This window comes from Canis lupus, chromosome 3 (assembly GCF_011100685.1).
Source record: "Canis lupus familiaris isolate Mischka breed German Shepherd chromosome 3, alternate assembly UU_Cfam_GSD_1.0, whole genome shotgun sequence".
Classification (NCBI taxonomy): Eukaryota; Metazoa; Chordata; class Mammalia; order Carnivora; family Canidae; genus Canis; species Canis lupus.
The window spans coordinates 49,330,495-49,358,078 of NC_049224.1; the positions used below are offsets into that span (position 1 = coordinate 49,330,495).

Genomic DNA, 27,584 nt, shown 5'->3' on the forward strand with positions numbered 1-27,584 from the left:
CACGGGATTATTTTAAATTAAGCCCGAGATGTTACATGATTTCATCCATAAATATATCAGCAGTGTCTCTTTAAAAATAAGACTCCTTTTTAAAAATAGGTCTCCTCTTAAAAACAATCAATATAGCATTATAACACCTAAAACAATAATACTTTTGTAATATCTCATAATATTTTTAGAATATTTGTTCAAATCATGATTCAGATAAGCCCCATACCTTATAATTGGTTGATATCACTTGTCTTTAATAATTTATGCATTCTCCTCACTACCTCTTATTTTATTTGTTGGTGAGAGCAGATAGTTTGTCCTATAAAGTCTCCTATAGAGTGTGTTCTGCTGTTTGCATGCCTATGGTGTCATTTGACATGTTCTTCCATCCCCTGTGTCTCCCATAGTTCATAGGTAAGTCTAGAGCTGCCCAATGTAGCAATGCTTAGTCACACATAGCTATTTAAATCTTAATAACTAAGTGCGTCAGTCACACTAGTCTTATTTCAGGTTCTCAATACCCACATATGGTTAGTAGCTACTACATTGGGCTGTGCAGATAGAATTTTTCTATCATCACAGAAACCTATTGGACAGCTGTTATTCATATTCAGGTTAGCTTTGTAGGGGGATTAGGAGGTTGTCAAAGCTACTTCAAAGGCATTGTAGTATTTCTATCAAGGGCACATAAAATCTTGCTGTTTTTCTTCCCATGATGCCAATAGACACAGATGATCATTGCCTAGACCCCATGACAGGATTACAAAATCCTAATTATAAAATTATTTCTTCAATCATTAGCTGGAATACTTATATAAAGAGAAACTTCCCCCATATCTACTATTTGCTTGTCCTGAGATACAGCTTGCAAAGGAAAAGCAAAGTAAACATCTGATTCTTTCCCTTATCTACCAGTTTTCAAAATAATAAGATGGTTCCCTAGCATCCTGCAAAGTGACCAATAAGATATGTTATTCTGAGTACCATTATGAACCTATGGGTTTTAACCTATTTGATGTGTTTAGGTCAACACATGTTCTGATGTTCTTAGCTACAATTAATAACATTGGGTATATATTTTTCACATTTCCATTGCTGTACTTTTATAGTTAAATCGTAGAAGTAAGATTTCTGAATCTAAAGGTAAATGCATAAAAAAAATAAAAATAAAAAAAAAAAATAAAGGTAAATGCATGTGTAATATATTTACCCTCTCATGCCTGGCATATAGCTACTCACTAGTTATTTGCTGCCTCTTTATCCATAGTAAACTTAATAATAATAAGTTAGAAACAAGTAATAGATTTAAGCAGATGCTGTGATGTCACTCTTGTCTTCAAGATTCTGATATGAGCATGCCTTAAACATTCATTAGTTGGGGTGACTAATAATTAGAGTCTGGAGGGGTTCCCTAATAACATATTCCAATTTTCAACAAAACCATTTTTAAAATATATAGAACCAGGGGAAAAAAATGGTGTGTGGAAGTTATCTGACCCATCTCATCTTATAGCTGAAGAACTGAGGCTTGCCGATGGCCTGATTTCCCCAAGTCATCCCAATAGCCTGTTTATGAGTTGGGACTTCCATTCCCTGCAAATCAGGCACAGGCACTTTTGATTTGCCTGCAGACTGTCTTCTGCTCAGAATCTAATTCTTCATTTAGGACCAGATATTTCTTTCTTAATCTGCTGTAACACTTGTCAGGTGAAGTAGCCTGTTTCCAGGAGGGCAGGAATGAGCAGCCCCTTCAGAGCCATCTTGCTTCTAGGGCCAGAGCTGCTGCTCTGTGTTTCATCACCGCCAGTTCTGGATCCCTAGGAGCCAGCCTCCAGATGCCTCTCTGCGCAGCAGGAGAGCCAGCCAACCCTGGCTGTCACCGCCCCCACCTTCCCAGGGGAAAGAGGCAGCCATTCCTGCTCCTGGAGAGACAGACAGGATAACTAAAAAAAGCAGTCTGCCTACTGGAGCCTGAGCTCTTGCTCCAGGGTATGGAAGCCAGGGTGGGTCCTGTCTGGCTGTCAGGTCAGGACTCAGCATATCAAGTCAATGATGAAATGAAGGACATAAGGGGCTTGGGGATGCTGCCCCCAAGATTCCTTATCCCCCTGCATGGTTCTCTGCCTGGGGCAAAGCACCCATAGAGTCTGGGCCCTCCTAAGGCTGTTCCACTGGCTGGGATCCGCATATGTAGATTAAAGTTCTCTTCCTAAAGACATTCCAAAGGGCCCTAGAGAGTAACCTCCCAGAAACTGATTCCTTATATTCTGGAGTTGTCAGATATATTCCCCCTGCATCAAATCTCCCAGCAACCTGCTCAGGTGGGGCCACTCTCTTCTTCCAGATCTGAGGTTCATACCTAAGCCACACCATTTGCCCATGACTGACCAAATGCCATCCTGTTATAATATCTCCAAAGAGCGCAGGTCACTCTTTGCCATATCAGGGACCAGTGATTTAATCTGGGTTTCCCAGATCCTCATAGTTTGAGGATGGTAGTGATAATTACAAAGTTTTCAAAACAGTATCGTGTATATTTCTCTTCCTATCTGTGCCCTAAAAAATTGAGTGTATGTATTGGGAAGAGGAGTTGAAACACATAAATTACTGGTCATGGGAGGAAGCTACAACTATAGAGGTTTTCTCACTCTCCAGGAAGGTAGAGGCTCAGAGCATGTCCTCTCTCATAATGGTCAGAGACAGGGGTTCTAGGAACAAGCAGACCTGGGTCATAATCCAGCCTTCATAAATGCTGTCCATGCAAGATTTAGCAAAATAATCATTGCAAACCCATTTTCATCTCTAAAACTGGGACACCCACTTCACAGAGATAAGTACCTAAAAGAGCCCCAGCCACATAGAAGGAGCTCAGCTAATGCTGGTTTCCTTTTACCATCACCTTTTCCCTGGTCTTCATGAAGAGGCAGTGTGGCCTAAGGGTTTTCAATTTTCATATCTGACAGACACAGCCTTAAATCCTCTGTCACTTGTCACTTCAGCTGTGGATGACTTTCCCTCACTGAGCTTGAGCTTTCTCATCCATGAAAAAAAAAATTGTCTTGCAGGGTTGCTATGAAGGTTAGTAATAAAGTGCCTTGAGGCATTTGTTCAAAAGAAGGTAGTTCTTCCTGATTCTCATTGCTCTTCCTCCTCCCCATTATGTAGGCTCCAACCCAGAAGCACCAAACCCCATGCACGGGAGGATCTAACATGAAGTGGGAAGATAGATGTTGACCATGGTATATGCTAAGAATTCTCAAAGGGGGAGACCTTGGCCCCACGAATGTGAAAATCATTTCTTGAATGGGGAAAAATTTGGCTCTGTGAGGTGAAGGCGACCCTAGGTATCACAATGGTTTGTGGCTCCTTAAAGGGCCATGATACATAAATAGATATATGGAGCATCTGTGGTATTAAAATTTCATAAGGAGGGAATCGTTGGCAATTAGTGGGGGGAAATGTCTGAAAAGCCTCCTGGGGGCTAATAATGAAAAAAAAAGGTTGAGAAACACCACTATATAAAGATAAAAAACATCTGGGGAGAAGAGGAAAGAGCTGACTAAAAGAGCAACACCCCAATCTGGGTTACCAAGAGTACCAGATGTGGGGGAGGGGCAGAGAGTAGGTGGAGTTCAGGAATCCTATACATGATTTTGGTGTAGATGGTTTTTATTGTTGCTGCCTTTTTTAATCAAGTCTGTGTTCTATTTTTAAATAGATTTCGTTTGTTTGTTTGTTTGTTTGTTTGTTTGTTTAAGAGAGAGAGAAAGAGCACATGAGTGCAAGCAAAGAGAGGGGTAAAGGAGAGGGAGAAAAAGAGAATTTCAAGTAGACTCCATGCTGAGCACAGAGCCCTGTCCGGGGCTGGATCTCACAAGTCTGAGATCATGAACTGATGCAAAACCAAAACTCAATGCTTAATCAATTGATCCATCCAGGTGCTCTGAGTCTCTGTGTTTTTTAAACTAAAAAGAAGAAAGAGCTAATATGTATTGAACACTTATGTGTTAGGAATTGTGCTGGGTGTATTAGCTATATTACTCCCACGTGATCATGAAGAGTAAGCTTCGGTTTAACAGATGGGAAAACTAAGGTCCCTTGAAGTTAAGCATACAGTTCATCTGAAGCCCTTATTCCTTCAAGAGTGGTCATCATGTCAAATTGCTGTCACTTGTTGCTATGAAAGAGTGCCCACTTTTCACTCTGGTGTCCTGGGTCAGATAATAAATAATCACTCTACATCACAGCTGCATTATTGCACTGTCTCTCCCTCCAGATATTTCCATAATGAGGGCTAGAATCAGAGTAATCCTGGATAGCCTTGTGCAGCAACATCCTCATCAGAGGAGGCAAAGAAATTGCCTCCTGGAGGAGAAGAGGCTGAGCAGTGGCAAGAAAAGTGGAGTTATGAGAGGACTCCCATGTTCAGAAATCACAGCCCGCCTCAGTTTTGGAAAGATGCTGCACAAAGCTCCAATGCATGGATGTGGACCTTTGGGAGCTCAGAGAAAAGCAAAACTGCATGTGTGGTCACCATGGAAGCATGTGGCAGCTTTTCTAGCATCTGGAAGTCAGCATACTTTACAGCCACACCTACACGAATGCAAAGAAGCTCCAGCCAGGGTCTGGTCACCACGGTGCCAGTCCTGCCCAGGGATCCCACAGCCTAGGGCTGGAAACAGGGAAGGTTTGGATTTATAGGCTCCTGGACAGTGGATGTGAGCCCTGCCACCTGCCTGCCCAGGGTGTCGTCTGCAGATCCGCACTGGGGTCCACAAAATAACATCTGTAGGTTCAAGCAGGAAGTCGAGGCTGCTAGAGACATTCTAATTGTGCCTGAGTCTGAATAATTTAACACTCCCTCCAAAATAGACTATCATTAGAATTTGTCAATTCCTGTGCATTTGAACAGGCAGTATCCAAAAAAGAAAAAAGAGACAGAGAGAGAGAAAGGGAGGAAAAGTTCCCACACATATTGCCTGAGAGCAGTGCAGCGGGAGGGCAGCAGTCGAATGGGGTTGGTCTCTTTTCTACGGTCAAAGTCCTGTGCTTACTGATGCATCTGGCCCAAAAGCAAAAGCTACTCCTTCATGCCCATTTAGTTCCAAAACCAAGTCTGCACTGCATGCACAGAATGTCAAAAAAAATGCCTTTTCTTACATGGTCACAGATGTCCATTTCCGCCTTCACCATTTACTCTGTATATGACCATATTCAAGTCCCTTAACTTTTCTGGCCCTCAGTTTCTCCATCAGCAAAATGTGAATAAAAGTGTAGCCTTCCTCACAGGGTTTGAGTGATTCATTTTGTGTGTGTGTGTTTTTTTTTTTTTTAAGATTTACTTATTTGAGAGAGAGAGAGAGAAAGAGTGTGTGTGTGTGTGTGTGTGTGTGTGTGTGTGCATGAGCAGGAGGAGGGGCAGAGAGAGAAAACACCAAGCAGACTCCAGACTGAGCGTGGAGCCCTAGGCAGGGCTTGATCCCATGACCTTGAAAGCATGACCTGAGCTGATGCTCCATCAGCTGAGCCACTCAGGCACCCCCCTCACTGAGCCAATGCGGATGATGGGAAAGGTCTCCCAGACTGTGGCACATAACAGATCCCAGTGTTCTTTGGTCTCCCAGTTCCCATTATGCACTGACTGTATGTGAAATGCTGACGGTTCCAGGAGATACCACAGACAGGCACCGTTGCCAACAGAAACCCATTCTCTCTTTTTCCCATTGCTTATGCTGCCAAACACTCAGTGTAAAAGAAAATCAACAACAGTGAAACAAAAAACAAACAAAATACACGTATCCATACACACACACATAATATGTGTAGACACACACACACACACACACACACCACACACACACGTACTCATCTGCTCAACCTCCAAGGCAGGTGCTCAGATCAGCGGAGCCCCCGTCCTGTTTGTCAGTGGCTGGAGAGCCCATAGTAAGTGCCTCATCTTATTCCCCTGGGGGCTGATTCAAGCCTTTCTCAAGAATCCCACCCCACTCCCTGAACTGCCACTCTTACTTCCTGACCACACCCCCAGATCCATAAATGCTGTCACCTTCACTCACAGTGCCTCCCGCTTCCAACCATCCCCATCTCCCCCTCTCCACGCCTGCTTTTCAGCACCACCACCCTGTTTCTAAGGCTCACCTCCCCCTGGGCTCAGCCTCGCTGCTCCCATTTGTTCCTAAACTTGGCTCCATCCGCACCTCTTCCTTCTGCATCTCTAAGCTCCTTACACGCTCCCTTTTTCCACCCCGTAAAGACATGCAGATATCACACTATCTGAAAACATTTCTCTCTGCTCCCTTTCCCATCACCTCAATCTGTATCCTGTCCTTCCTTTTGAGACAGGGAAGCTGAAGGGGCTCCTTTTTAGAAAGGCTCCATATCTGCTCTGTCTCCATATCTGCTCTGTTTCTCCTGGCCTCCAATTCTGAACAAGCCAAAGAACCTTGAAGTTCCCACTTCAAGGGGGAAGCAAGAGAATTAATCATTCTCTGAGTTTTGTCCTAGGCCCCAAACACCTGATAACACCTAAGAAAAGCCAGGTCCCAAACATGTCACAGGACATTGGCTTCAAATAAACCTTGGTTGACGCTGGCATCCATACTTGTACTTTTAATAATTTATGGAATAATACTTATTGTTCCCCTGATGATTGCGTTTGACTGGCCCCCACCTTGGATTCCTTTTCTTTTTTTTTTTAATTTTTTTTAAGATTTATTTATTTATTCATTCAGAGAGAGCGAGAGAGAGGCAGAGACACAGGCAGAGGGAGAAGCAGGCTCCATGCAGGGAGCCCGACGTGGGACTCGATCCCGGGTCTCCAGGATCACACCCTGGGCTGCAGGCGGCGCCAAACCGCTGCGCCACCGGGGCTGCCCTCCTTTTCTAACATAAACCCCTAGCCCAAGAAATGATGAGAGTCATTCTTCTCTCCTTTCTGAGTCCCCCGGACACTTCCTCAGCTATTCTCTATCACTCATGCTACTCAGTAAATTTATTCTGTTTGTACTTTCTCCGGCTCACATTTGATTCCTATCCTGCACGAAGCAGACCCTCTTGGCTGGTCCTGTGGGAGCCTGGGTCCTCAGACCCAGCCAGCCTGCATCACTTTCACCACCAAATACTTTGAGGAATGTCTGGATTCACTGGCCTGTGTCCTGCCTGCCTCCCCCCTCCCCACGCCCCGTTACTGCCGGTCACTCTTGGTCTGGTTTTCACTGCTGTGCTGGCAGTGCATCTTCCAGGCTCACCAGGATGCGTTGATTACCATCCAGGCACCTCCTTCAGGTGCCTTCCGGACCCCCTTCTTGATCATCCCTCTCTTGCGTTGGGATCCATGAACCCTGCTCTTTCCTGACTCTCCTGATTTCCTCCCTGAATGCTCTTTCTCTCTCTCTTGTTCTCTGTTCCTTATCCTCCACTTCCAGCTTAAACGGAAATATTCTCTATGGTGCTCTGCACAACACATCTCTCTTTTGCCTCTACCATCTCTCTGGAAGATTGCTGCCATTTCTACCACATAACTCAACCTTGGCCCTACCCCTGAATTTGCAATGAGCTCATGCACCTGCCCATGCAGATGTACCCAGCCCCTAAAGTGCCCCCATGTGGAATCAGTACTCCTCCAACACTGCTCTATCCTCCCTCCCAGCTGCCCTGACCTGAGAACCTCAGCCCCACTTCCTTCCTCCTACACCTGCCAAGTCCCAGGCATCTAATCAGTTATCATTAGCTTCTCCTTTCCCTCCCCTACTGCTGTCCAGGTGCAGGCAGGGGCACATCCTCGACCTGCATGCACAATAACTGCCCACATGGCCCCAAAATGACAGTCTCCCATCTTCCCAAGGAGTCATCTCCTATTAACATGCACTCCCCTTGCTGAGCCATGCCAAGTACCAGTCACTGAGCAAAGTGCTCTAACAGTTTGGCACACTGAACTCTCTCAAGCCCCCTACATGGGTACTATTCTCCTCTCCATTTTACAGAAGATGAAGCAGAAGCTCAGGAAAATCATACTCTCGGGCACACAATTAGTAAATGGCAGGGCTCAGAGTCTAACCAGGGAGCAGGCCAAAAAACACAAAGTCATACTGCCTCCAACCACAGACCAGATCAGACTAAAAAAATAAATAAATCCCTTCTAAAGAAGCCAGGGCTGCCTACTGCCCAGCAACTTCCCAGCATAGTCCTTAAGGCCCTCCCAGGCAGCTGTCACCCACACTAGGCTCATCGTGCTGGACACCTACATGTTACTTCCACTTGGGTTCCATCCACCTTTGCAGCCACATCTGTGCACTCAGACCACGTTCTAGTTCTGGGCTTTTCCCAAACATACTACACCTTTGCTGGCTTTGCCTTCTTTCTTGGCTCAGCCACAATGCCACAGTGCCTCCCCTAATTCAATCCCGGGCAACGGACTTCTCTCTTTAGCACACCCAGCACTTTACTTATCCCTTTGCCAGCCTTCATTTTACTCTAGTTGATGTGATGGTCAATTGCATATCTATTTTGCCAATTAGACTCTAATTATTTTGAGGGCAGATACCCCCAACAGACTCAGTTCTGGATGTGTTGTGTATCTACCCCAGGACATGTTTAATATTTGTGATGTGGCCCGCTGCCAGGGATTTCACATACCAACTGCCTCTGTGATTATTTGACCCTGTCTAGAAAGCAGCAGGACAAGAGACTGGTACACAGGGGCACAAGGATCTTGTATTCAGTCAGGTGGGGGGGGATTGGGAGTCTGGGGGATTCCAGACCCTGCATTGCTCTCTGGTCCACTCACTTGCTCTGATACATGCAGAGAAATCCTTGCTTACAAGCTGCAAAGTTCATTTTTAAGGAAAGAACAGAACAGCTTTTGCGTTCTGACACCTCCACCCGCTCGCGCATCCCACTTCCTAGGAGAACAGCCTCTGAGGCTGGCTGGCCGTGGGAGGGGTGAACTGCTCCTGGGAGGGGCTGACAACCTCTGTGAGAGATCAAGAAGGGCTGGTGATGGGATGTGTCTCAGGCGGGTGGTGCTGCAGTTTCTGCATGATCTCAAGTTTGGTTTGAGCCCTTGGGATGAATCTGAGAAAGAGAAGAGTGCTCTCCATTTCTCTGCACAAATACCTAGGGGGTGTTTTTCTGTGCAAAGCCCCAAATGTCATTATTCACAACCTCTTCCCAAGCCTCCTTCTAGTCCACAAAACACATCCCACGTTAAGGTTTATAAGAGAAAAAGAAAAGAAAAGCTCAAAGAACTACTCCTGAACCTCCTTAGCTTGGCAGAACTAGCACGGAAATCCTGGTGAACCCCTGGATCTATTTATATACCCCCAATATGCAGTGACTAAAACTTGAACTCCACCCATAAAGACATTGTGCCAGAGCCCAGTAGAACACTCAGCTTCTCCTTCCCCTCCACAACCCCACATCCTCATGGGCATTTCAGCTCCCTATGCCCCCCCCCCACTCCCTCTGGGCTGTCCCTGGGCCCATTCTGTGTCTGTTATGCCTCTGGAGTATTTTCTTTCTATCCAGAAGCTATTTGTTCCATAGAAAAAAGCTTTTCTTTCCCAAAATCAGGACAGGTGGACATTCTGCTTTCTCAGCCCCTACTGAGCCTTTCTGCCAGAGGATGCAAGAAAAGCTGGCTGGACAGTGCTTTCTGTGTGGGTTTGGAGAATAAAATATCTTCCCAGCAGCCTTGAACAGGGGGCACCGGGTAATGAGCTCATTCTAGAATGGCCACACAAAGGATCAGTTTCCAGGCTGGCCTCTGTCCATTAATTAATTATATCCCAGAATGTTTAAATCCATTTTCCATACTCCCCACCACACTCTTCCACACTTTGCTCTTTTCTCTAAAGGTATTGCTGAGGACTGAGGGGAAGGAAGGGTAGAGAACATCTCATGAGCATCTGCCATGAGCCTAGCTCAGAGCCCAACACTTGACATTCATTCAGTCCTCACAAGGACTTCCCAAGGTAGCTACAGTTATTATCCCATCGTATAGAAGAAAAAAAAATGAGGCAAGCTCACAGAGGTTAGGTAACTGGCCCAGCATCACACACTAGGGATGAACAGCTAGGATTTTGGTTGGAATCTTTCAATTGCAACATCCGTGCTGTGTGACCTACAAGACATGACCAAGCTGAACTGTTCAACTGAACTCCTTAATTTTTTTTTTATTGGTGTTCAATTTGCCAACATATAGCATAACACCCAGTGCTCATCCCATCAAGTGCCCCCCTCAGTGCCTGTCACCCAGTCACCCCCACCCCCCGCCCACCTCCCTTTCCACCACCCCTTGTTCGTTTCCCAGAGTTAGGAGTCTCTCGTGTCAACTGAACTCCTTTAGAACAAAAGCCATACCTTAGACATCTCCATATTCCCCACAGCACTCACCAGAGGAAAGGCCTTCTGTGAGTGATAAAAGAATGAATGAATAATTAGTGAATGAATGAATGAATGAGTGGATTTAATGAAATAAGAGATTCTCCTGCTTCCTTTTCGAGGTGATTTGTAACCTGGTTTGTTGGCTCAGTTTTATGAGAAAGTGCAGAGTGACACCAGCAACTGAGGAATATTAGCTTTTGAAGCAGACAAAGCAATCCCCAGCATGCCACAACACCTGTATGCCTTCTTTCTACATTCCCACCACCTGGTTGGGAAACTGTATTCCTTCTCATGATTCTCTACTTATTTGTCTCACAGAAATAAATCTCAGCATCCCTATCTGTTAAATCTGGATTGGAAAGGAAGCATGGTATAATGAAAAGGATAGCGCTGCTCGCCAGAATAGGTTCCAAACCCACAAAACTACTCAACTTCCATGAACCTCAGTTTCCTTGATGTTCATGTGGGATATGAATGCCCTCCTCCATGCCTCACCACGAAGGGAGGACAACTTCAAAGAGCAGAGTATATGCAGTGACAAAGGGGACGAGCTGACCATCATCCAAGAGTTCTCCCAAAGAGGTATGTATTATCTCGGTAAGGATAGTGATGGTAGACAGAGTAATGGCTCCTAATCCCTGGAACCTGTGCAGATGTTATTTTACATGGTAAAAGGGATTTGCGGGTGTGATTCAATTAAGCATCTCGAGATGGAGGGACCACCCTGGGTTATCTGCATGGACCCACTGCAGGATCCCAAGGATTCTCATAACTAACAGAGGAAGGCAGGGGTGTCAGAGTCAGGAGAAATTTGAAAATACTAAGCTGCTGGTTTTGAACATGGAGAAAGGAGCCACAAGCCTAGGAATGCAGTTGGCCTCAAGAAATTGGAAAAGGCAAGGGAACAGATTCTCTCCTGGAGCCTTGGAAAGAACGCAGTCCTGCTGACGCCTTCATGTTAGCCTCGTGAGACCCATTTCAACCTCCGATCTCCAGAACTGTAGGACCATAAATGTGTGTGGTTTTAAGTCACTGAGTGTGTGGTCATTTGCTACAGCAGCCATGGAAAACAATCCTGAGATCTAGCCCCCACCCTAAATCAGGTTTCATCAACCCTAAAACATGAGTCCCTCTGAGATATCAACCAGAATGCCACATTACTTATCTACAGAGAGGTCGATCTGTAAAACAGGACCCTCAGCTTGGCACAACTAGCATTCCGCTCCCCCATTAGGCAGACCAGCATGGGGAGGCTACCTGGAAGGACGCTGAAGAACACAGAATCGTAGCAAGCACAGGCAGATGAGTCACCCGGCTGCAGTCGCCAGCTCAGAACCTGTTGCATTCGTGCCCACGGTAGAAGCAGCCCTGCCAAGGGAACCCTCCTACCTGAGCCTCTTGGCTACAGTGCCCTCTATCTTGGGCAGTATTTCGAAGGCACCTGTCAACACCACCTTCTGCACAGCTCCTCTTGCTCCGCATACTCGGCTGGCCAACACCTCTTCAAAGTGTTAGATGAGCTTTCTTTAGTTTGGTGACAATTAAATAGGTAATACATTTAAAGCACTGAGAACACAGAAAGCATGCAACAAATATGTTATTGTCATTATGAATCTATTCAATTCAGTTGTGTCTGTGTAGTATGACTTCACAGAAGCCTCTGATCTCTCTGAGGGCCTGAAAATGTTTTGCACAGGGAGGGCACATGTGTTCCTACCCGCACATGCTTACTGGGTTTGGCACCCACGGGAGGGTTCTCGGTCCCTGAGGGAGGGGTTGCCCTTAGCCTCACAGCATCCCCGCCCCCAGTTCTGCTTAGAAAGTCAGGCTTTGTAGCCTGTGGAGGAAATACCGCTGGTGCTGCAGCTACGAGAAGCTGTAAAATCGCAAATGACAGATTCGTGACGTCCCTAAGGGAATAAATAGGGAGAACAGATGGAGAGACGAGGCGGGGAGATTTCATTTAAATCTTAATAACGTTTTGATAATTTAATGGATGTGGTGAGAAAAGAATAGCAAACCAGTGCCAGCGAGCCAAAACAGTTTGCCCACCCTGGTGTTACCCCAAGGTGATCTGCCCAGAGTGAGGCTACATGGAGGGATCATTTCCTCAGGGATGTTAAGAATCTTCCCTGAACTGGCAAAGCTAAACACATGACGGAGAGACATTCAGGGCAACACAATGCACCTGCCTGCCCTATGCATTTCTTCAGGGCAGGCCTCGGGGTCACAGTTCTCCATGCAATCCAGGTGATTTCCAGGTGAAAGGGGATCTTTAAAAAAATATTTTTTATTTATTTGACAGAGAGAGAGCACAAGCAGGGGGAGCAGCAGGCAGAAAGAGAGGGAGCCCCCATGAGAAAGGAGCCCAAAGCAGGGTTCAATCCCAGGACCCTGGGATTATGACCCAAGCTGAAGGTAGACTGTCAACCGACTAAACCACCTAGGCATCTCCAGGTGAAGAGGGAACTTATAGACATGCAGGGGACACAGATCAAGTGTGCTCAGAGCACAGGTTACCTCCCCTAGAGATGGCCTATCTACAAATCCAGCCTTCTCACAAATCACCTCTCCCTGCTCATCTCTGGAGACCTTGTGAAGACAGATCCAGTAGAGAGAAAAGAACACTACACAAGTTGTCCAAAGACCTGGATCATAACTCTATCAAGTACCAACCATGGGACTCAGGCGGTGGGTAGGTGGGGGGTGACTTAGTTTCCCTGTAAAGGGGAAAGAAGACTTCCTACCTTCAAGGAATTTGTTACACAGAGTAAATGAGGTCTACTCTTCAGAAAATGGTAGGCAAGTAACTGGCATTCAACAAATGCACACCCCCCTTTCATTTCTGTCCCACAAATAGCACAGTGTACACAGGAGTGCATGAGCGTTTACTGCATGGATCTTGACTTTTGAGGTTATTCCTCGAGAAGCAAATGCAGGATTTATGGTTTTATGCCCCACCCACACTGTCTCGTCCTCAAGCCCTTATTTAAATAGATGTCTTGGAAAGTGTAGGACTGACAACAGACGAAAGGTTAGAGAAGATGAGCCCCAGATGTAAAATATCCTAACTGGAACATCCAGTTTTGTTAAATCACTGAGAGATGAAACAAGCAACTAGGAGCAGCAGAAAGGATGGAGAAGGAGCCAGAACTGGGGAGTGCCAGCTCTGCAGCCAGTGTGCTGGCAGAGAACAAGCAGGGGACTGGTGTCCAAATGGCTCACAATGCGTGAGGATGGGGCAGAGTAAACCCAGCAGGAAAAACTTAGTGATTAAAGATGATTCAGAGAAACCAACCCCAGGCACTCTTGCTTTCCTGAGTCCCCAGAAAAGATGTCTGAGGACCCCATTTATGAGCATCACCACCTAATTTTTGATAGAGGGGAGGGAAGGCACCAATGATAAACACCCACTCTGAATCAAGTTCTATGTGCATCTTATCTGGATCCACAACATCTATGGTCTAATGGGACATATGTCAATGAGATAATAGGTTCATAGAGCTTGACATAATGAGTTTACCAAACAGAGACTGTCTAGCACATATTGGGAATATAGTCTTTGTAGTAAGACTCCTGGAGTCAATGGGCAAGATTGCATTAAAAATACAATTGATAATAGGGGATCCTGGGTGGTGTAGTCAGTTAAGCATTTGACTCTTGGTTTTGGATCAGGTCATGATCTCAGGTCATGGAGCCCTAAGTCAGGCTTTGCATTTTCTCTCCCTCTCCCCCTCCTGATTGTGGTCACTATCTCTCTCTAAAACAGGTAAACAAATCATTTCAAAAATACATTATTGATATAAGTAGACACTTTCTTGAGGTGGGTGTAGAAGGTAAGGGAGTAACAAAGAGGAACAAATTCCCTGATTAGAATGAGGACCCACCTAGTTCAAGAGACAGGATGTTCTGATCTCATTTGCTACTATTTCTACACCAACTCCTTCCTCTTCCTTTCCAGCTAGGGAGTGCCCTGTTTGATTTGCCTGGTTGTGAAGTCCATCTTCAGAAGGAAAAGAACAAATATAAAAAGGTACAAATTATGAGGGAATATAATAGGCATGAAAGACAAAGAAACAAAATTCTACCCAAGAATTATGGATGACTCCAGAAGGAAAATAAAAATGGTAGAAACCAAAATAAATAATAATAGGAAGATGTACTTTATCACTGGGTCATAACCTTTGGCTGCACATGGGGGTCACTTTATTTTAAAAAGTCAATTTCCCAGCCCCATCTCTAGTTTTGAGCTTTCCGAACTCAAATTTCCTGAGACACGACATTTAGGAAGTTTGTTGTTTTTTTTTTAATAAATTCTTAAGCTGATTCTGATGTACATAGCACTAGGTGAAAACTTGCCTAAAGTGACAAAACAAAAATTAAAATGTTCACTGACTAGTTCTCTGCCACTTCAATTTGCAGAAATCTTAAGGAAAGGATTCTATTGTAGAGGTTAACAGCTCAAGCTTCAGAATCAGAAAGCTCTGAGTGGGTGCCATGGCTCCACCATCTGCCATCTGAATCATCTTGGGTAAGTTGGAAGAATTAAATGAGATACTGAATTTAAAGAACCCAAAGCCTGGAACGTATTAAATTCTCAAAAGGGTCAGTTTCTATTATCTTATCATGATGGTTTTAAAATGCAAAGCTTTATAAGGAGACTGAAAATAAACATTGTAAATAAAGAAACTTATCATGTTCTGTACCACCAATTCTCACCGAATTAGTTTGTAATGTAACTACATAAATATAAATGTAAACTGTAATGAAATTAAATTGTAATTTCTACCCAAATTCCAACAGGGTTTTTTTTAACTTGACAACATGATTCAGCAATTAATTTGGAACAATAAATGGGTGAAAATAGCAAGAAACATTTTAAAAGAATGAAGAGGGACTTGTACTGCTAGATATTAAAACATAACATAAAGCTAAAATAATTACATTAGTTTGAGCACAAGAGGCAGAGAAAAAAAAACAAAAGGCAGAGAGATCCAATGGAACAATATATATGGTAGCTTTTCAATTCACTGAGGAGAGGAAGAATATTCATTAAGTACATATGAAAAAACTAATTAACAACAGGAAGTAGACTAAATAAGGATAGATCCCTACCTCACACCATAAGTCATAATAAAGTCCAAACAATTAATACTGTATCACATTTAAAATCAAAATAATAAAAACAGTTAAGATTTACAGATGAATACTTTTCTAAGTTGTGGGGGGAAAGACTAAGCATGAAATGAAAGAGATCTTAACTGAAAATACTGGTAATATTAGTCTAGAAAACTAGATTCTACATGGCAAAAAAAAGACCACATAAATACAAAGTAAAAGGCAAATAGACCAGGGAAACATTTACATAAATTGTAAGTCACTGACTTAATATCCTCAATATACACAGAGCTCTTACTGACAGATACAGAAAACACCATACTCAGTCTGAAATGGCATAGGGCATGGAAAGACAGTGCTTAGTCAGTAAAAGTGCTGAATCACATCTGTAATCAAATAAATGAAAAATAAAATAAGATATCTTCTCAATTAACAAATTGACAGTGTTTGATTTTTCTCTTAAAAATAATACTTCAAGCAAGGATGCATTGGGGAGGCACTCATACATTGTTGGTTGTAGGATAAATTAGAACAAACTTTGCAGCTAGCCGACTAGCAGCACAAATAAAGAGCTTTACAGTGTGTAAGTCTTACTATTTTCTAAATCTTATTCAATAACAAGTACCACTTTTCTAATCAGAAAAAAAAATAGTAAGTATAATGGAATAAGGACTACCTGGTTGGCAAAGTTGAATACTCACTAATTTCACCAGTAGATTTGGGTAATCTCAACTTTCCTTGCAAACACAAGGCTTGAAACAAGCTTCACTTCATATATTACATTAGTTTACGACCAGAGCCAGAAGTGGGATTTGTCACTTGCTGAATTCAGGCTGATCAGTAAGCAGCCCAAATCTAAGCATGAGAACAAATGAATTGCTAATCATAGCTTTGTACTTGCATCTCAAATGACAACCTTCGACACAGCTTACCTTTCCTCATCCACTTTAGCCACTAATCTCCCCCTGAAAGCTAAAAGACGATCAAACTAGGAGAAGATTTATCTTTAAAAAATAGCTCTTACTGTTGAGAAAAGCTTGTTCCCTCAGAAATGCCAACCTTTTACTCCTTGCAAAGACAGGTTCCCTACCAGGATTTTTTAAATGTATTTTGGACCCTACTTAATTCTCAAAAGTGAAGCAACTTGGTAGAGCCTCCTGCAGAGAATTCCATCTGCTGCCGGCCAGACAGAAGCTAGAGATTAGGAGTAAAAGCCAGGAACCCCAAGCGGATCAGCCAGAGTGCCCACACCCCCAGACCTGGCTGCCATGCAGAGAGAGCTCATTAGACAATGCATAAAATTTGTAAAGCTCCAAACTGAACTGAAGGAGCTCTAAAGAGGAGTCAGAAGTGGAGAAAGGAAGCAAACTAATTTTGTTCATTCAAACTAGAATGTGAGTGAAGCATAAAAGCAGCAACAATGGTGTCGATGATGATGAAGATGATGATGACGATTATAGGAACTCTTTCTCCCTGGCATTACCCTGGTTTGCACTGGCTCTTCTGATGCAGTGGCTCCTGTGTGTGCAGTTTTCTTCGGGCAAAGTGTTCAGCCTCACTTCAGTCTCTGTCAGCACTGTGGAGCCTCAGAGAGGGGCAGCCAAGTCCCACCTCAAAGCCACCAGTTGTCCTTGTATCTGGCCACTTCTTCAGGGAGATTTCTCTTTGGTGCAGGATTCAGCATCATAATTCAGCTGCTGCTTGGACAGCTCTGGGGCTTCTGCTTCTCTTCTGAATTTATATGCTCCCTCCCATAGAGCCTTCTGCACCTTCCTGAGCCCCTAATGAATGTACTGGAAAAGTGTTCTTTCTTCCCTTGGCACTATGCTACCATCCACCTTTTCCTGCTAGCATAGGCTACTCCATGAAGCCTCCTGTTTGCCAACATTTCCAGGCTAGAAGTAGGCACCAGCTGGCACATCAAGCCCTCAAAAGAAGTCTTTTGTACAGCCTGTTCCAGTCCATTAATACCCTAGGGGGTTGGAATGTGGCTGGTTAACTGGTCAGCAAACACTCAGCCAGGGTGCAGGTTGCCTTGTCTCCCCTCCTGGCAAAATCTCATCTCCACAAGGGAGTTTCTCAAACTCCCTTCACTTGACTTTGTGGAGAGTGAAAAGTCTCACTTTCTTTTTTTTTTTTTTTTAAGACTTATTTATTTATCTTAGAGAGAGGGAGAATGAGAGTGAAGTGGCACCAATAGAGGGAAAGGGAAAAGGAAAGAACCCCAAGCAGACTCTGCACTGAGCATGGAGCCTGATGTGGAGCTGGATCCCACGACCCTGCGATAAGACCCGAGCCAAAGCCAAGAGTCAGACATTTAACTGGACTGTGCTACCTAGGGGCCCCTAAAAGTCACTTTCAAGCAAGAACTTTCTATCCCTATGATTCCAAAGATTCTACCTTCTGTTTCCATCTCTATATTTATATAGACCCTAGACTTATAGTTGAGGGCTCCAAGGCCAGTTTTGATACCTCCTAGAATGTCATGAGGGACCCCAGCTATCCATGCCTCACTTTATTTTTTAAAAAGATTTACATACTTATTTATTTAATCTCTATACCCAATGTGGGGCTGAAAACTCACAATTCCAAGATCAAGAGTCATATGCTCCATTGACTGAGCCAGCCAGGCACCCCTGTGGCTCACTTTAAAAAGTAGAGTGCCTAAGACTTCTTATTTTCAGATTCTATTCTGTGTGCCCATTTGGAAATGATAGAAAAATCTCACTCAACAACCTGCTACTGAGCTAACTTGCTTTGGTATATCAAATCATTATTCCCAATTCTCCTCCCTCATGTAATCATAATCTGCATTCTTAGCCATGTAACACTGCAGTATTTTCCACTGTGAGAGAAGGAGTATATTTCCCACCTCACTGATTGTTGGGCTTAGCCATGTGATTTGCTTTGGCCTATGAAATGTTAGCAAACATGATGAGCACAGAGGCTTTAAATGTGCCTGTACAGTTTGGCATCCTTCATATCCTTTTATCATTTGCCATGAGAAGAACATGTCCCTAGTAGACGCTAGTAGCCTCCTGAGAGGTGGATTGAATCTGACCTGCAGCATGAAGGCGAGCCATCCCAGTTGATAAGCCAACTCATGAATAAGATAAATAAGGTTTGTTGTATGAGTCACTGAGCTATCTGGGGCTGCCTGTTATGAAGCATTATCATTAGTCAGCAGGAATAGCTGACTAATATGCTTGTGATATAGCCAACATTGTGCTGAACACTGTATTATCTCATTTAATTTCTTTCTCTTAAGAACTGTATGAGATAGAGCACTATGAATATTTCTCTTGTTTTACAGCTAAGGAAAGTAAGGCACAGAGGACTGAAGCACAATTCGTAAGTAAAGGAGATAAGATTCAAATGCAGTAATCTGACTCCAGAGCCTAACTGCCATGGAACATAAAACAGAAAGAGAGAAAAGTGTAAGCTCTGTGCACTTCCAAGTCTGTACTCTGGTTGCCAACCTTGGGCTCAAAGCCACAGTGGCTGCTTGTGAGCTCCCTATCAGCCATCAGTGCAGGTCCGACCAGATCCCTGGGGGCCAGGGCAGTTTTTATAACTCTGTCAGTGCATGCAAAGAGAACGAGACAGGCTTCCCTTCCAGAATGCATGACCCTTTGCTGAACTTTGAGGAAGGGAAGTCCCATGGGGAATTCTAACCAAGGAACAATCCCGCCTTTGTGAAGCACAGCTACCCCATGTTCTGCAGTGGTTGTGGAGCACACCTCATTCTCTGCCTATTTTTGTTCTCTCTCTAAGCAAACATCTTCAGGATTTTTCTTTTGAAAATTATTACACAACTGCCAGCTGCTGGGATTGTACAAATAACCTGATAAGAGCAAAGCAATACGCTGTCCGGTGTTCAAACACCACCCAACAACAAAGCAGCCCTGGTGGCACTTCCCATTCACCCTGCAAACAGAAGCAGCCCAAACACAGGCCACCCACTCTCTCCTAGCCTCAGGGAGCAGGCAGTTTGATCCCAAGATGGATGTTTTTACTCATTGTCTTCCAATAATTTCTATGCACACAAAGAATGCAGAGTCACATTCTTTGGCAGAATAATGTCATCGATGTGATTCAACAATGCACTTTCTTTAACTGAACTTAGTATCCCTGGCAAGCAGCAGTGGTGCCTACAGGTCTTCAAATTACGGACAAAATAGCCATTCAGAGGGCATGGCTTATGTCTTCCTTGCCTACCACTAATCCCAGTGCCCAGCTCAGCAGGCAGCCAATAAATGCTCACTGAATAAATCAATGTAAAAAGGATTTAAGGGGGAAGGGGAATCCATCTTTGAATTTTGCACATTTTAATTCTTAACATGCAAGATTATGGCAAGCAAGGACATGGTTATGAAAACCGGAAGCCCTCTGAAGAGGAAGGAAAGATGGAAACATAGCCAGATTCTCAAAGTCTTTGACACTCACCCACAAAGCTAATATTTAGGAATCCTTATGTCAGCAAGAGGGTGTATGGTGGCCATCTGTGGGGACTGTGGGGACTGCCTGGCCAGCAACCAGGTCTGCTTTTGTGACAGTCCTCAGTTTTCCTCTGAGAACCCTCCCTTCCCTCACTCCATGTGCGATTTATAGCAAGGGTACCCTGGGGTATGGGCCAGCCAGATGTCCTTCATCTCAGAATTGGAATCTTGAGCCCAGTACGCAAAGCCAGAAAGTGGTTGGGGGGGACTCAGTCCCATGGAGATTTCTAAGTAGCCCACCTGTTAGCAAGGTAGCAGGCTGGACTTTTCACAGACAGACTGGAGACTTTTCCAGAAAAATACCGAATTTCCATCAGCACTGGGGCTCTCCCACGGATCCACTATTTGACTCTCTCAGCTAAGCTAGTTTTCCTGAACCCTTCATCAGAAACGAGCACAGAACCAAGGAGATCTCCAGACTGGAAACGGTTCTGGTCACAGATCCGCTACAGGAAATAATCAGTTACTTCCCCTGCGGGGCCTCGGTATCTCCCTCTATAGCACTAAGGGGTTGGAATAAATAACCACAAAGGAGCCTTGTGTGCTGGGTCAACAGAAATTGACCCCTGGAAGCCCTGGTTCTTGGCAACATAAAGCTCACATTGTCAGGGCCAGTGAGGCTTGGAGTTTAAAGCAGTTAATCCCCCGGCTGGATGACTCAGACAAAGAGGATTAACCCTCAAACGAGACAGTCATCATCCAAATATAGAGCAATCCCAAGCACACACAACAGAAATGGGAAGCACTCCCACCTTCTTTTGCAAATTCTTGTTTTCTAACCCTTTTGGTAAACTGATAGATTAACCCTCCAGCACCCCAAGGTCAAGATGCTACACCTTCCCCATATTCTTCAAGAACCAAGAACCTTTCTTGGTTCTGTAATCCAGGGCACTTCCCCTTTCAAAAAATCTTTTAAAAAAATTATATGGGGCATAGAATGCACCACACCAAAACTGAATTTTAAGGTACACTATGGCCTGCAGGGGATTATGATGTGTCAGTATAGGCTCATCAGTGGTAACACGGGCACCACTCTGGTGGGGGAGGCTGCCAACAGTGGAGGCTCTGCATGTGTAGGGGCAGGTACCCATGGAAACTCTCTGTAACTTCCTCTCACCTCTGCTGTGAACCTAGAACTGCTCTATAAAAATAAAATCTTTTATTTTTTATTTTATTATTTTTTTAATCTTTTATTTTTTAAATTTTTAAAAGATTTTATTTATTTATTTGACACAGAGAGAGCGCACAAGCAGGTGGAGTAGCCGGCAGAGGAGGAGGGAGAACCAGACTACCTGCTGAGCAGAGAACCTGACCTGGGGCTCAATCCCAGGACCTGAGCAAAAGAGGGTCATGACCTGAGCAAAAGGCAGACACTTAACTGACTGAGCCACTCAGGCACCCCAAATTAAATCTTTTTAAAAATGAATTCTACAAGATAGCCCCATCATTTTGCACAAGTCAGAAACAATGAGAGAAGGAAAGGGAAAATATGGAACTTTAGACTTTTCAGAGTATATATGTTCCTGGAATAGTCACCAGAGGGAACACTGATGTTTAACCCATACCATTCCCTATATTGAAGGAGCTCTTCAAAAACAGGTCACCCAATAGTCAACCCAGGGGGCAGCTTTTTTTTTTTAAGTATTTTTTTTAAATTTTTATTTATTTATGATAGTCACACACAGAGAGAGAGAGAGAGAGAGGCAGAGACATAGGCAGAGGGAGAAGCAGGCTCCATGCACCGGGAGCCCGACGTGGGATTCGATCCTGGGTCTCCAGGATCGCGCCCTGGGCCAAAGGCAGGTGCTAAACCGCTGTGCCACCCAGGGATCCCCAGGGGGCAGCTTTTTAATCTTCATGTTGTCAAGAAACTCTCTTCTTGATCTTTCACAATGTTTCCATAAGCTTCTGGAAAAAAAACAGTAAATTGCAATTCCAGGGTCTGTATTGGTGAAGGTAGGCGAACCACTGTAACAAATGAACTCTATGATGTCTGTTGGTGTTTTAATATAGGCAGAATTTATTTCTTGCACATGAGACAGCCCCAGGCAGGATGGGGAAAGGGCCTGGAAGAGCTTGTGGAAGTTTACAGACCAGGGATCTGTCACTTGGCCACACCCACTTGCAAAGGAAGCTGGGAGATGTGGTTTGTGTGCCCCGGAAGACAAGGAACCAGGTGTGTTTGATGAAGAGCTTTCCAGTCTCTGCCACAGGGTTCCAAAAACTGCATAATTAACAGTTATTTCTAAATAAAGAAAATAACTCAAAATTCCTACATAGCTGATGGGATTACAGGTGGGTTTCCCTCTTCTTTTCCCAGTTTTCTAGATTATCAGTAATGTGGTTTAATATACTTAAAATGGTGACAAGAAGGTGAAAGAGGGGAAACCTCTAACTAGTAACTCTTGGAGGAGTTATGGGTTGGAATCATGTAATCAGGCAACTGTCTCAGAAATAGTAACTCAAGCTTTTTCAAATGCGGGAAACTGAAAATTCTACTCCTTTTGTTCTGCACAACTGTGGTTTAAGGGCTTTTCTATATTTCTTAAATACTATCCATACTCTCTTGGGTCTTTCTGTACCTTAAAGCATCTCCAAGACATCAGTCACAGTTTCCAAGGCTGCTATTTCTCTAATTGGATGGATGTCTGTGATAGAGCCCATATCGGACTTCTGATCCACTCAATTCACACAGAGCCAAGCCTTGTGTCCGCAGCATAGAACAGTTGAGCAGTTATCTCATTACTCAGAAGACCATTTTGAGGAGCCAAGACAATAAGCTCCTCTATGTATCTCAGTCGTTCCTGAGCTTTTTCCTCCTTGGCACACCTGATAATCTTTAGACAGCCCCCCACCCAAGAGATTCCAGTGGGTGTCCACAACACTTCCCAGCAAACTTCTCTTCCCCATCCCTCTCTCCCCATCTTCCACCCCCTGACCCAAACCACTTCACACTCCATGCTCTAGCCACACATGCCTATTACTTCCTATTATTCCCAAATCAACCAAGCACTTGCGTGTCTGTATGTCATTCTGCAAACTATCTTTGCAGGAATCCCCTTCTTCCCCCCCCCCCCCCCATCCCTCCACCACCATCTGGAAAACTCTTACCCATCCTTCAGGGTCCAATGAAGCAATATCCCTTCACCCACTCCAATAGCTTTCCTGGCCCCCAGTATTCTTTCCTCACATAGCAACAGCAACTGCTTAGAGTTTGTGCTTCCACAAACATTCACTCAGTATATACCTCTGTGATATCACCTTCTCACTTTGGGCTCAAGGTATTAATCAATGAACTCCCCAATGGCATAGCCCAGGAACTGCAGCCCTTGTAGGACCAAGCCAACAGAGGAAACTCAGGCCCTATTCAAGTCATGGTACTGCTTCCCTGATGAGACAGAGGTGTAGGGCCAAGAGTATACGACCATGTGAGCTCTGAAGCAGGAAAAAGTGGTATGGAGATATTGTGAGCTGTGCAGACAAATCACTTGGAGATCTCAGTAAAATGCAGATTCTGTTTCAGCAGGTCTGGGGTGGAGCCTAAAATACTATATTTCTAACAAGCTCCCAAGTGATGCTGCTGCTACTGGTTCAGGGCCCATACTTTGAGTGGCAGGGCCCTGGAGCTTGTTTTGGGGCACATGATACACCTGGGACAAATCTCAAAGACCCCACTTCCAGAGGATGAAAAGTTCTAGACTGAGAAAACAGATACTCTTTCAATAAGAGAAAAATGTAAGCAATGAAGCCTAAAACATGGCAGTAGCTGGATAGACATCTACAGAAGAACATGATCTGGGTATGGGTCCACACCCAATGTTAGTATCCAGAATAAATGAAATCTGATTATGCAGAGGAAAACAAGCAGATTTCTCTCACCTCATCCTTAGGGAATACAGGACATTGGTTTTAAAGTAATAGAAGAAACTCAGTTATGAGCCACAGAGCACTGAGTTAGGGCCCATTAACCATCAAGGACACTTGAAGTTTGACCCTTTCCAAAGTTAAACATCTCCACCTACAGGTAAGTGATGACCCTGAGAACAAGCCTGCAGGAGGGCAGATGGACATATGAATGTAGGAAACCAGCTCCACAGGCTGGGAAGCAGGTTGGATTCAGTGCCTGGGTTAAGCCCATGTGGTACTATCAGGTATTAGCAAAGTCCCTTTATAAGACAGTGAGTTATGGTATCAGAGTGGAAGAAGCTAAGTCTGGGTAGTGGGTTGAGGCCCAGAGCCCCACCTAACATGCCTTCATGGATGTGGTGAGGAGGGACCACAGCACAGGCCAAAGAAGATGTTCTAGACCATGAGGCAGCTTTGCATTTGAATCCACTCTGACCTTTAGTGGATACTAAACTTTGGGCAAGTCATTTAACTTCTCTGAACCTCAGTTTACTCCACCATAAAATGCAATACATCCCTACTTCATAGAAATTGTGAAAATTCAATGCAGAATAATCATTCTTATTTTCACATGATCAGACAGCTAGAGGAACCTCTAAGAGACATAGCATCTAATGGGGGCACCCATTAGATTGGCCAGCATCATGCAAAAGAAAAGGACTTGGCTCAGCACCACATCCTGCTTCCATATTGCTTATGACAATTCTCCTGTAACTCATATTCTATCACTTTAATTTTTAAGCTACTGCTTTTACAGTAATCCTATAGCTTCCCTTTCCTTAAAGATTAATTTTTATGCTTTGCTTTAAAAAAATTCAAGTGGTTGCATTTAACCCATAGACATTCAAGCAAGCATGAGTGGGGTGTGTTCATCACTCATCATAGGGGTAAGAGTGGAACTAAGTCCCTTCAGCCTCCAAGATCAGGAGCTCCTGCCTTTGCCATGAGCTTTCCAGCCTCATCCCTGGGACCAGCACTCTGCCTGAAGCAAGCCACCCCCCAACAAGGCCATTTCCTCTCCCTCAAAGCCACCCACGTGCCAGCTGAGTTCTACCCCTCTCTCTATTGTCATCTGCTGCACCCCAGATCAGATCCAAGGCCATGGTCAGATCCTGGGCATGGCAAGAGAGCAGGGGCCACAGGCCGAGAAAGAGCAGCCCTGGGCCTGGGCTTTGGAGGCCGGAAGGGGAAATCCCAGGGAACTTTTCAGAGGAAACCATTGAGGGGGCTAACCAGGGACCCACCTGCCTGGGAAAACTAGCTGTGCTGTTTGGGAGGATTTCTAAGCATAATAATGAAGGGAACCAGAACCTATTTTTTTGTTCTCTCCAGGTCCCTACCCTCAGGCGAACTTATGTTGCTGCAAGCCTGACTGGGCTCTGATCCTCTTGCCTTCATTAACTTACTGCAGGACCTTAGATAAGTCATTTTCTTCTCTAGACTCAGCTTCCCGCTTTGCACAGGAGGAGGACTTCCACTCCTCTCCCTATAATAAGCAGTGAATACATCTCAAGGAGTTGAGATTCCTGTGTTCTGAGATCTCTTTGGCTTGGAAATGCTAAGACCCTGTAGTTCAAGAAAGTCCTTCCACTGCTTTGGACTTGCTCTGGACCCAAAAAAGGAAGATGTCTGTTAAATAGCCACTAAAACAAAACCTGCATCCTTGGGAGGAATGAGGGCATGTTTATCCATGGACAGGGATTCATCTGCAGGTTCCTCTCATGGGAAGACCTTGAAAACCTATACCCTTCTCTGCTTAGATGTTAGATGCCCACAACTCCTGCCAATACATGTGTCATCTGCAGTCGGCATGGAAACAGAGAAGGACACCGAGCCCCCAGCTTAAATAGCCAGCTTCCGGATTCAGGCATCTGTGATTCGAAAAGGCTCCAGAGGTCTAGCAAAAGTGCCTCCTCTTGCATCGTTGCAGAACTGGACAAGAAGGAAATGAGGTAGTTCCTCCATGTCTCCAAGGGTACTTTTCTCTGTGAATTCTTTTTTGCTGGGCCTCACATTTTCCATCTGTAAGATGGAAGTGGGAGAAAGGACGCGGCCTATATGATCTAACTTCTAAAAGTGGTGCAGTTCATTTCTATTTCTGAGGAGTTCTGCAGTCACCAGTGAAAGGAGAATTTTCAAACGCCTTTTGGAGAAAAAAAGTTAATGTTACTCTCTCCCCTGCCACCCAAGGCAGAAGCAAGCTCTGAAAAGAGAACAGAAATTGGGTGAGCAGGAGTTTCTATAGAAAAACAGGAAGATCTGATAGGACCTCCTTCTGTGTGGTGGGAATCATGATGTGGATCTTCATTGCTAGGACAGGCAACACTGTTGGGTGAGCTGTCATAAATAATCAGGACAGCAAAGGAGATTTGGCCTTTGCTGCTGATGGATCCGAGAGTTCCAAGGGAAAGTTGAGTGTAGGATACTTGATCTAGAAGAGGTTGGAATGGCAGCAAAGGCACAGAGGTTGGGAAAAGAGACACCATTAGCTGCTGAGTACCTATTAGGTGCTGAAGACTTAGCTCATCACTGTCACTTACGCTGTCATTTCTTGCCCAGGCAAGTGAAGAATCACCAGGAAGAAGTTCAGCCAAGAGAACAACCACAACAGTATTTACTCATTCAGGTATCTAATCTATATCTAGGGCATGCTCACTATGTCCCTGGCACAGAGATAACAGTAGATTTTTCCAGTAGAAGACACCATGGGGTAGATTTCAGAGGAACAATGCCTGGAGGCATCTGGGAGGACAGTTTCTGCATCTACATAATCCAAGGGACTCAAATTTTCATCCTGGAATTCCAACAAACTATAGGATATTATTGAGCTGAGCTAGTGGGGTTGGTTTACTGCAGAGAATAGAAGGTTGGCTTCCTTCTGAGGCATTTGGAAATCTCCAGCCCATAAGGCTGATTATTAGTCACTTGCCTTATTTTGAATAGCATGAACCCAATGCAAATAATCCTCTCAATAGCACTGGTAACATTAAATGACAGGTTCTCAATTTTCTCTTAACACAGGGACTTAAAGATATGGTGATCACTTAATTAACATTTGACCAACGTATTTCCAAGTCCAGGAGCATGAAAGGAACTGCAGAGTACTTAGATGTTATTACTATCATCATCACCACTATTGTCACCATCATCACCATCACTACCATCATTAATATCACCATCATGGTCATCATCATCATCATCTTACAAATGAGGAAGCCAAGGCTCAGAGAAATTAAATAACTTGCTCAAGTTCACACAGTTAGAAAGTAATGAGGTTTGGGTGCCTGTGCCTCAGTCAGTTAAGCATCTACCACTGATAGATGACCCACATGATTTCAGGATCCTTGGATCGAGCCCTACTCAGCAAGGAGTCTGCTTCTGCCTCTGCCCTCTCTCTCTTCCTCTGTCCCTCCCTTTGCTCATTTCTCTCTTTCTCCTTGTCTCTCTTGCATGCATCTGTGCACGCAAAAATAAAGAAAAAATCTTTAAAAAAAGAAAGTAATGACAATTGAGCTAAAACCAGGTTGTCTGATTCCAAACCCCACTGCTCCATCCTATGCCCCATGTGGTCAGGCTTATTACAAGCACACAAAAAAATGAAGGCCGCGTTGCTATCTTTCTCTTACTTCCTTTTGGGCTTCAATTGTTTTTCCTCCCTACTATTGACAC

The 27,584-nt window shown here is 44.3% G+C and overlaps 1 protein-coding gene across 5 annotated transcripts in view; it reads right to left on the reverse strand.

The window, feature by feature from the left end:
* SV2B (synaptic vesicle glycoprotein 2B) overlaps nt 1-27,584 on the reverse strand; it is a 173,594-nt gene that overhangs the window by 140,165 nt on the left and 5,845 nt on the right. Inside the window, exon 1 of one of the 5 annotated variants that reach the window (XM_038532757.1) lies at nt 16,994-17,017. The exons of the other annotated variants lie outside the window; for them this stretch is intronic. The gene's annotated coding sequence lies outside the window, so the exon portion shown is untranslated. Of the gene's footprint in view, nt 1-16,993; nt 17,018-27,584 lie in introns of those variants that run through there. 5 annotated transcript variants of the gene reach the window in all.